At 50.3% G+C, this 10,753-nt stretch overlaps 1 pseudogene; it reads left to right on the top strand.

The window, feature by feature from the left end:
* Positions 1-1,960, top strand: part of LOC144384631 (NACHT, LRR and PYD domains-containing protein 9-like) — a 6,877-nt pseudogene extending 4,917 nt beyond the window's left edge.
* The last annotated feature ends 8,793 nt before the right edge of the window (positions 1,961-10,753 follow it).

Below are 10,753 nucleotides of genomic sequence, written 5' to 3'. Positions count from 1 at the left end.
CAGTGAGGTAAGTGGTGTGATAGGTTAGATTGTGGTAGGTATTAGGATTAGCGAAGCTCAGGGTCCTTTGTTGGGTTTCTTTGCTTTGACAGACCGCTGGCACCGCCCTACTCCACAGGCCTTGTTACCTGTTAGTCCTCCTATCCCGTGTCTTTGTACTTGTGTGTAATTATTTGTGTTGCAATGTATATATTGTCACCATAATTGATCAGTGTGTGGAAAATAAACCCACTGTTTATCCATCCATTGTAGCAGCGTGTGTTTTACTGATCGTAGTAGGAAGCTGGTGCCTTAGGATACAGTTTCCTGCATCCAGTAGGCGTGGTCTTGGGTAGTTACGCCCTCCTCCTCTCCCGAGCCGGGGTGGAGGCGTAACAGGGTATATGCACTGAGTTATCAAAGTCTGATTACCTGATTTGTTGTTTAGGCTTAGCAATTTCCAATCAGGATGACATATCACTAATACTGTCTCTCGCTCGCTCGGGCACGCCTGCACCCCCGCACACACACACACATACACACACAAACCAGCAGTTACTACTCGATTTTGGTGGCGATCGCTGAAAAAAACAGAGTGACAGCGAGATCCTCTTTGTGGCAGTGGCAAGTGGGTGGCATCAAACTTGAGAGCCCCACCCCCTACACGGAACCCGCCGGTCCAAACCTAAAATTAGCCTCTGTAATAAGAAGACGGGGGCTCACGTGTCTCAAATAAAATAAAATAAAATAAAATATTTACAGCAGCTGACCTGTCGTACAAATAACAGTTGTTTCTGGGAAATATTGGCTCCTCCCACCCAGCGTGCCGTTGTGACGCCGACTGATTTACTGGCGATTGCCGCTGCCTGCCACCCACTTGCCACTGCCACAAGGAGGATCTCGGCCCTACTGAAACATTTACATAAAAAAATATATTAAAGGAAAGATCGGCACAACCTGGATTGTTAAACAAACGCAAAAATGATTGATGAAATTAAAACGAATAATTGAATAAAAAATACAGTATACAGGATATTTTAACTTACATATTTATTTTTATTAACAAACTAACACGTAAAAACAGACAAATCAAGGCCATATTGTACTTAAGCAATAAGGTATGAGAGTCTGTACTTTACCATCAATACTGTTACAGCTCGAGGTTGTTGTTGCTATAAATAGGAAGTTAAAAGCTGCCTTTCAGCAGAAAATAGTTGTAGCCACAATACGTTGTGTATCACATTTATTTCCGTAGTCTAGAGAAAAAAGTGCATAGCAACAGCCACACAGGATTGTGAACATCACGTTTGTTGGCCTACCACGAGAAGTTGGTTGATGATCAGCGAGGAGATCGACATTCATTTGTGCGTCATCTGAAATTCATTTCAATGATTGAATTACAGTCAACTTGTCTAATTTGTGAAACAGCCTTGAACTGCCTTTTAATTATCTGCCGGTCTGTCTGCATCTCCTTCTCTCTCTTCATTGAACATGACAAACATCATTAAACAGCTGGACAAGGCTTTGAAATCACGCAACAGGTTTTTTGTCTGTTCATTTTTTTTTAGGAAACGTCGGACCAGTTGTGACGTTTTTTTCAGCGGCGCCGGTTGATTTGTAAGACCAAAGCATAGAGCAGCTGTTACCACAGCTGTATGCGCTCATAAAAGCTTTGCGTGCGAAGCTCCGACACTTGAGTCACAACTGCGAAACTTCAACGTAGCGCACTTCCGCACGCTGACCCCAATCAACCGCGCGCGTGGAAATGCAGAGCTTTCTGCTAAGATGAGCGATTGTCTGTGATCACATTTCTCATTAAAGAATTCAGTGTGATGATTCTCTGAAGAATCAGCATCAGCTTCCTGACTTCTACCGGAGCTTGGAAAGGGCCAAGTTTCCGCTGATGAGGCGCCACGCAAAACGACTGATGAGTCTGTTGGGCTCAACATGCATCTGTGAGCAGACGTTCTGTGAACGGTGAAAAAAGCAGACTGACAACCAGAATGACCAACAGCATCTCAACCACCAAACCTACTCCTGACCTGCAGCATCACTGCTTCGCTGAGCGCAACATTCCTCCCATTACTGGGGAGTTAAGAATATACACACCATTTTCATTTCATTTTAAACAAACGTGAGTTGATGTGTTAACAATCTGAATAATTCGTTTGTGTAATAAAAAAAAAGTTTGGACACCCCTGGCGTATGATGTGACTTACATTTATTACCGTTTCATTTCTAAATTCCACACATCTGGCCCGAGGGCCGCACAATGCAGGTCTGCTATATGGTGTGAATTAGTTACTGATGTGCAGGGGTGGTAGCTCCTGCCATCAGTGTGATTGGGTAATTGATCACGGTGTTAAACCCCTTCGAGTGGTTGGAGGACTAGAAAATCGCAAAACAAATACAGGTAATCTTTCATTTAAAGTTCCATCCATCCATCCATTGTCAAACCGCTTATCCTGCACACAGGGTCGCGGGGGGGCTGGAGTCCATCCCAGCCAACTTCGGGCGATAGACAGGGTACATCCTGGATTGGTCGCCAGCCAATCGCAGTTAAAGTTAATGAATTATATATTTTGTAGATATCAATAGACAGGTTAGTAAAAATCATGAGAAGGCAAATAAAAATACAACAAATATCAACGCCTTTGGTGGCCAAGCTCAACTTTGGCCTTTGTAACAGAAATCCAATATTGTGTTAATTGAAATACAATTTATTACTGATTTTTGCTTTGAAAAATGATGGAAACGCATGTAATCCCGGCATAACACGGAGTGATTTGTCATGGCATGGCTATAAATGGGATACCATGACCCATGAAAAAACGATTTGAGGGATGAGAGTCTTTTGGGAGTGACCGCTTACTCCATGAGGATTTATCATGATCCTATCAGAAAGAATGTACAATTCTAAAGCAATAGTTAATATTACATTACAAGCTGTTGGCCCTGCGATTGGCTGGCGACCAATCCAAGGTGTACCCCGTCTCTCGCCCGAAGTTGGCTGGGATAGACTCCAGGCTTCAAAATGAGCATCACAGGCATTTCAGTTAAATTGGTGACTGTTAATAACTGAATTTGTCTGTGGTTGGTCGTAGTACCATATGTAAACGGTTTGCGCAGATGATAAACAAGGATGAACATATATTTTAAATATATGCCATTTGTCACGGTTTGGGTTAATGTCTGGTTTTATTTTGTAGTTTCCTTCCTCTGTTCTCCCTGGGTAAAGTCACCTGCCTTGTCCTGTCGTCCGCTGTGATTGTCATGTCATGATTGTTCCCACCTGTGTCCAATCACCTGCACCTCCCTTGTGTATTTAAGCACACATGAGTGTGTGGAAGTCGTTGGTTTGTTTATTTATTTATCATAGACTTTATTGCCCCGTGCATCGCCACTGCTGCTTCTCATCGCGGACACATTTGTCCCGTATTTTCCTCCACAACTTTATTCACCCCTCGACTGGCAAACCAACGTTTGCGGCGATCTCCCTCCATGAATCCAACCCGCTTCTACAACCCGCCAATGACGGCTTGTACAAGCGGTCATATTTACACATTTCTTCCGACAAAGGTTCTTCAATCTGATCAATTCTCTCGTAAACATTCTTCGTTTTAATAATGGCGGTATCGGGCTATGAAAACGGAAATGTGAGACTCCGTAAAGGATGTAGTTAGCAGACCAATCGCAGCCATGCAGGCTGCAGGAGGCTTGCGTCGAAAGCGACCACAGCGGATACCGTTGTATTTCTCAGTCCCATCTAGGTCGCCAGTGTTAACCTTTCCTGCCTGTCCGTCTCTCACCGTAGGGGAGACTTCGTTCTCTGCTCCAGAGTTCACAGAGTTGTGAAAAGGCACGCAAGGGTTGTGAAAAGGCACGCAAGGGACACGCAAGGGGCTCTTGCGTCTGCGTTTCCTTGCGTCGCTCTGAAAACGCAGAAGCATAAACTCTTTAGTTTGAACCAAATGTCAATCATCAGAATAATCGCACGTGCGCGTCTTCAGTCAGAAGGCGGAAGAGTCGATCACCGAAACCCGTTTTTTTTAACAGTATAACGGCAAACTTAAAGGAAGAGCGTATTTTTTCTCCACTGCCGAGCAGGAGATAATCATGAACACATATGAGGAGATAATATGTTATTTTGAATCATTTCTGTCGGATGAATTTAACGTATTATACACATTTTACGTTGTTCATTCTGTACGTGTCAGAGTTCCCCCCTCCAGACCCAGGTAAAGGCTGGTTTTGGTCTCCCTCTGGTGGATCTGGGAGAGGTTGGCCTCGCACGCACCTGTCTCAGCTCTGCAATCACGCACCTGCACCGGAGCCACAATCACCAGGGTATAAGAGGGAGAGCCTGACAACCGGCCGACGTCGGATCGTTACTCACGTCACGTATGTCGACCTCAGTCTTCGCGAGTCTCAGTGACCATCACCCAGTCAAGCCGAGAGCTGGCTGTTGTTCTCTTTTCATTCAGTGTTAATCCTGTTACTTACCCCTTGTCTCACCTCCTCGGTTACAGTGACACCGGTCTGGATTCCTGCACGTGGGAGGAGCACTGGGCACCGCGCACTGTCGAGGAGATCATCACCCGGGACCCCATCCTTCATCTGCACTCCTCACGCCCGCTCCTGCTGCACCTCCACAGTCGTGTCGATTAATAAACTGTTAAATTCACTCTCCTCCTGACGGCTGTGTCTGTCTGTTCTGCGTTTGGGTCCAGCCAAGTCCCCCACCTGACAGAACGATCCGACCAACTATGGACCCAGCAAACTTCGACACGGTACGTCAGGCGATCTCGTCCCAAGGAGCCATGTTGGGACAGCACCAGTCCTCCCCGCAGGGAATAATGGCCAGCCTGGACTCCCTGTCGAACAGTATCGCCGCGATCCAGGCGCACATCAGCGCACCACCCCAGCCTCCGGTTCCGAGCCCTTCTGAACCCGTTTCTGTGGTCATGTCCATGCCGGACCACGAGCCCCAGGTCCCCACGCCGGAGAGATATGACGGACACAGCGGCCGGTGCCGCTCGTTTCTGATACAGGTGGGACTGGTGTTCGAGCAACAGCCCCGCTCCTACCGGAGCGAGCGAGCCAAGATCTCCTACATTATTGGATTACTGCGCGGGGAGGCTTTGGAATGGGCATCTGCCGTTTGGGAGAAGCAGGGCGCAATCGCCCTATCATGTGAGTTATTCACCGCGGAGATGCGGAAGATTTTCGATCACCCCGTTCGGGGAAAGGACGCTTCAAAGCGATTGTTATCACTGCGGCAAGGGACACGCAGTGTCGCCGATTATAGCATAGAGTTCCGTATCCTAGCTGCGGAGAGTGGCTGGGATGAGGAGGCACTACAGGGGGTGTTCTACAACGGACTAAATGAGTGCGTTAAGGACAGTCTACTCTCCTACCCCGAGGTACAGGGACTGGAGGAGCTGATCTGTCTCACCACACGGATTAATAACCGTAATAGGGAGCGGAGGCGTGAGCAGGGCTCTGCACCAAGGGGATCGCCGTGCTCCAGAGTCGACACTCCTGAGAGGGTTACAGACCCTGAACCCATGCAACTGGGCCGTACCCAAATTTCGGAGGCGGAGCTTCTGCGCAGACGCACAACTAACTGCTGTCTCTATTGTGGCATGTCGGGTCACTTTCGCTCTCGTTGCCCATTAAAGGGGGGAAACGGCCCCGCTCACTGGAAGTAAGGAGGATTCTAGCGAGCGAGAGTCTATGCCCCTCCCCACACATATCACGGACTCCGCTGAAGATTTCAGTCAGCAACGGCACTGCAGCAATGGCAGTGGAGGGACTCATTGACTCCGGGGCCGATGACAATTTTATGGATCATAACCTTGTAGACCGATTGGGACTCCGTAGAGTTCCGTTAGAGGAAGTTATTGAGGCGAACTCCCTAGATGGCAGACTACTGGCCAGAATCACGGACAGAACGGAGCCGGTCCAGCTTCAAATATCAGGTAACCATTTTGAGCAGATCAGCTTTCTTGTTTTCAAGTCCCCTCTGGTACCGGTTGTGCTGGGCTACCCCTGGTTAGCAAAGCACAATCCTTCAGTTGACTGGTCCACCAGCTGTATTCTGGGTTGGAGTGATTTCTGTCTGGCTAATTGTTTACAGTCCGCCCGTCCCCAGGGTCCCCAGCAGGGGAGTTTGACGCCTGGCCCCGACCTCACTCTGGTACCGCCTGCTTATCACGACCTGGGCAAAGTATTTAGTAAAGAGCGGGCCCTATCTCTACCCCCTCATCGGCCTTACGATTGTCACATTGAACTGCTGCCCGGGGCCTCCCTACCCAAGGGTAGACTCTACAATATCTCCAGACCAGAGCGAGAGGCCATGGAGAATTACATCAGGGACTCACTGGCAGCTGGAATCATCCGCCCCTCTTCCTCTCCGCTGGGCGCAGGTTTTTTCTTTGTTAAGAAGAAGGACGGCACACTCAGGCCGTGCATTGACTATCGGGGGTTGAATAACGTGTCTGTCAAGAACAAATACCCGTTACCACTAATGAACACTGCTTTTGATTCATTACAGGGCGCTACTGTGTTCACAAAGCTCGACCTCCGCAACGCCTACCACCTGATCCGCATTCGAGAGGGGGATGAGTGGCTCACAGGGTTCAACACCCCCCTGGGCCACTTCGAATACATGGTTATGCCATTCGGTTTAACTAATGCCCCAGCCGTGTTCCAATGTCTAGTTAATGACGTCCTACGTGACATGCTGGGTCGCTTTGTTTTTGTCTACCTGGACGACATACTTGTGTTTTCACAGAATCTGGAGGAACACCAGAGACACGTCCGCCAGGTTTTTCAGCGGCTGCTGGAGAACAGACTCTTTGTGAAAGCGGAGAAGTGTGAATTTAACACCAGGTGCACAAGCTTTCTGGGTTATGTCATCGCCGAGGGAGAGGTAAGAATGGACCCCCAGAAGGTGCAGGCCGTCCTGGAGTGGCCCAGACCCAGCTCCCGTAAGGAGTTACAGAGGTTTCTGGGGTTCGCTAACTTTTATAGGCGGTTCATCCGCAACTACAGCCAGATTGCAGCCCCCCTAACTGACCTTACCTCCAATCTCAGAGCGTTTCGGTGGTCTCCTGGGGCAGAGTCCGCCTTCCAGGAGCTCAGGGAGCGTTTCTCGTCGGCACCCATTCTCATCCAACCGGACCCGTCCCTACAGTTCGTAGTAGAGGTCGACGCATCGGAGGTCGGAGCTGGGGCGGTACTCTCCCAGAGAGCTAAGGAGGACAACAAGCTCCATCCCTGCGCGTTCCTCTCCCATCGGCTGTCACCGGCAGAGAGGAACTATGACATTGGCAATAGGGAGTTGCTTGCGGTGAAACTGGCCCTCGAGGAGTGGAGGCATTGGCTGGAGGGGGCGGACCAACCGTTTGTGGTGTGGACGGACCACAAAAACCTTGAATACATCCGGAGTGCCAAACGACTAAATTCCCGACAGGCTAGGTGGGCGCTATTCTTTGGACGCTTTGATTTTGTTCTGTCTTACAGACCCGGATCCCAGAATGGGAAGCCCGATGCCCTGTCCAGGGTCTTCTCAAAGGAGGAGGAGACGAGGAGGACGCCAGAGACCATCCTGCCATTGAGGCGGGTAGTGGGAGCCCTCCAATGGGGCATTGAAGGAGCGGTTCAGGCAGCCCTTAGGAAGGACCCAGGCCCGGGTAAGGGACCTCCGGGTAGGCTGTTTGTCCCCGAGGGAATGCGACCGGCGGTGTTGGAGTGGGGCCATGCCTCCAAGCTGACTTGTCACCCGGGTGTCGCACGTACCATGTCCTTTCTGCGGCGACGGTTCTGGTGGCCTGCTATGGGGGAGGACGTTCGGATGTATGTGGCGGCTTGTCCGGTGTGCGCACAAAACAAGGGCTCAAACCGGCCAAGCGTGGGGTTATTGAGGCCATTGCCCATCCCTCATCGTCCCTGGTCCCACCTAGCCGTGGACTTTGTCACTGGACTTCCCCCGTCCGGGGGTAACACGGTGGTATTAACAATCGTGGACAGGTTCAGTAAATTTGCTCATTTCCTACCCTTGCCCAAGCTCCCATCGGCCAAGGAAACAGCGGACATTATGGTGCGGGAGATATTTCGTATTCACGGCCTGCCTACCGACATTGTTTCGGACCGTGGCCCTCAGTTTGCATCAGCAGTGTGGAGGGCTTTTTGCACGGCAGTCGGAGCTACTGCCAGCCTCTCTTCCGGGTTCCATCCTCAGACTAACGGCCAGGCAGAGAGGGCCAACCAGAAGATGGAGTCGACCCTACGATGCCTGGCTTCCTCTGAACCCTCCACCTGGTCTGAGCAGATCCCATGGGCGGAGTACGCCCACAACACGCTTCCCACTACAGCGACAGGTATGTCCCCATTCCAGTGTGTTTACGGCTATCAACCTCCCTTGTTCCCGTCCCAGGAGAAGGAGCTGGCCGTACCGTCGATACAGCAGCAGTTTCGCCGATGCCATCGGACCTGGCACCGCGCCCGGGCATCCTTGCTGAGAACCTCTGAGCAGTACCAGCGACAGGCTAACCGCCGACGCACCCCGGCACCTTCATACTCAGTGGGAGACAGGGTTTGGCTGTCAACCAAGGACCTGCCCCTCCGCACGGACTCAAAGAAGCTATCGCAAAGGTTCATCGGCCCCTTCCCCATCGAACGCATCATCAACCCCACGGTGGTCCGTCTCAAGCTCCCTCGGTCCCTTCGTGTACACCCAGCGTTCCACGTATCGTGCATTAAACCGGCGTCTGTTTGTCACCTCCTTCCCCCCCCACCTCCTCTGCCGCCTCCCCGAATGATTGACGGGGCCCCAGCCTTTACTGTAAAGAGGGTTCTGAACTCCCGACGCAGAGGGAGGGGCTACCAGTTTTTGATAGACTGGGAGGGTTATGGGCCGGAGGAGAGGTGTTGGGTTTCCCGGCGCCTGATCCTGGACCCCAGCATGATCCGGGAGTTTTATCGGCGGAAGCCGGGGGCTCCAGGTGGACCGCCCGGTGGCGGTCGTGGGGGGAGGGGTACTGTCAGAGTTCCCCCCTCCAGACCCAGGTAAAGGCTGGTTTTGGTCTCCCTCTGGTGGATCTGGGAGAGGTTGGCCTCGCACGCACCTGTCTCAGCTCTGCAATCACGCACCTGCACCGGAGCCACAATCACCAGGGTATAAGAGGGAGAGCCTGACAACCGGCCGACGTCGGATCGTTACTCACGTCACGTATGTCGACCTCAGTCTTCGCGAGTCTCAGTGACCATCACCCAGTCAAGCCGAGAGCTGGCTGTTGTTCTCTTTTCATTCAGTGTTAATCCTGTTACTTACCCCTTGTCTCACCTCCTCGGTTACAGTGACACCGGTCTGGATTCCTGCACGTGGGAGGAGCACTGGGCACCGCGCACTGTCGAGGAGATCATCACCCGGGACCCCATCCTTCATCTGCACTCCTCACGCCCGCTCCTGCTGCACCTCCACAGTCGTGTCGATTAATAAACTGTTAAATTCACTCTCCTCCTGACGGCTGTGTCTGTCTGTTCTGCGTTTGGGTCCAGCCAAGTCCCCCACCTGACAGTACGTCCATCACTGTCTGTCCGTCCCGGTGAGGATCGTCCTCTGTCTCTCTAAAGGTTTCTTCCCTCTATTCTCCCCATCAAATACTTTTTCATTGTTTGGGGAGTTTTTCCTGTGCCGATGTGAGGGTTTCTGGACAGAGGATGTCACATGTGTACAGACTGTAAAAACCTGTAAAGATCATATAATCATGGCAAAAACTGACACCGCCCGCCTGCGAGGCTACAAGCCCGACAAAGTATTGCACACAAGGTAACGTTAAATGCGTGCTGGTGAAATGCATCGGCTTATTAAAGTGCCTCGTCACTCTAATCCATCAGATTACTTTAAATGTGCCTGCTGGCAGGAGGCTTCATGGATGATCATCATCCAATGAGAATAATGATCTCAACTCATGTAGAACATGTAGATGAAAACAAGCCCAAAGAATCAAATTGATACGAGTGAATAGGATATATGTACTGTATCAGCTTATATATCATATGTATGTGTAGATGACCATATAGAACTAGCAGTTTTATTATGTGTGTGTGTGTGAATGTGTATGTGAGAATCATTATATATTCATTGTTCATAATCAGACATTTGATCAACTGAAGCGGTGAAATGTGGAACATACAGAAGTTTATTAAACGAGAAAAAAAACAACAGAACTTTACGAAGAGCACGACATGCAGCGGCTTTCCAGATGTTCTCTGCATCGCAACATCTTACGGGCAACACAGTATGAGAGACAGTGTGTCAGACCGTGTGTGAGACATGAGAGAGTGTGTGAGACAGTATGAGAGACATTGTGTGAGAGAGTATGAGAGACAGTGTGTGAGAGACAGTGTGTCAGACAGTGTGCGAGACATGAGAGAGTGTGTAAGACAGTATGAGAGACAGTGGGAGATAGTCCGTGGGACAGTATGTGAGACAGTCTGCGGGACAGTGGATGTTCGGCTGCAGCGTGTGGTGTTCATCACGTAACGTTTCGGCTCGGGGAAATCTTGTGAATTAATGATTCCTTGTCCTGAGCATCTGTAGCGCTCGTACAGGACGTCATTGCGGCTAAACGGGTCTTTGTGATCTTGGAGAAGTCTCTCCCTATAAAACGTTAATCTAACTGATATCGCTCCTTCATCAATGAGGAAGTGAGCTGCCCTTTTTTCCGGGGGAATGATCAACTAATCCAGCACCTTTATGAACCTG

The sequence above is a fragment of the Gasterosteus aculeatus genome, chromosome 11 (assembly GCF_964276395.1).
Source record: "Gasterosteus aculeatus chromosome 11, fGasAcu3.hap1.1, whole genome shotgun sequence".
Taxonomy (NCBI): domain Eukaryota; kingdom Metazoa; phylum Chordata; class Actinopteri; order Perciformes; family Gasterosteidae; genus Gasterosteus; species Gasterosteus aculeatus.
This window is presented reverse-complemented; position numbering and strand designations above follow the sequence as displayed.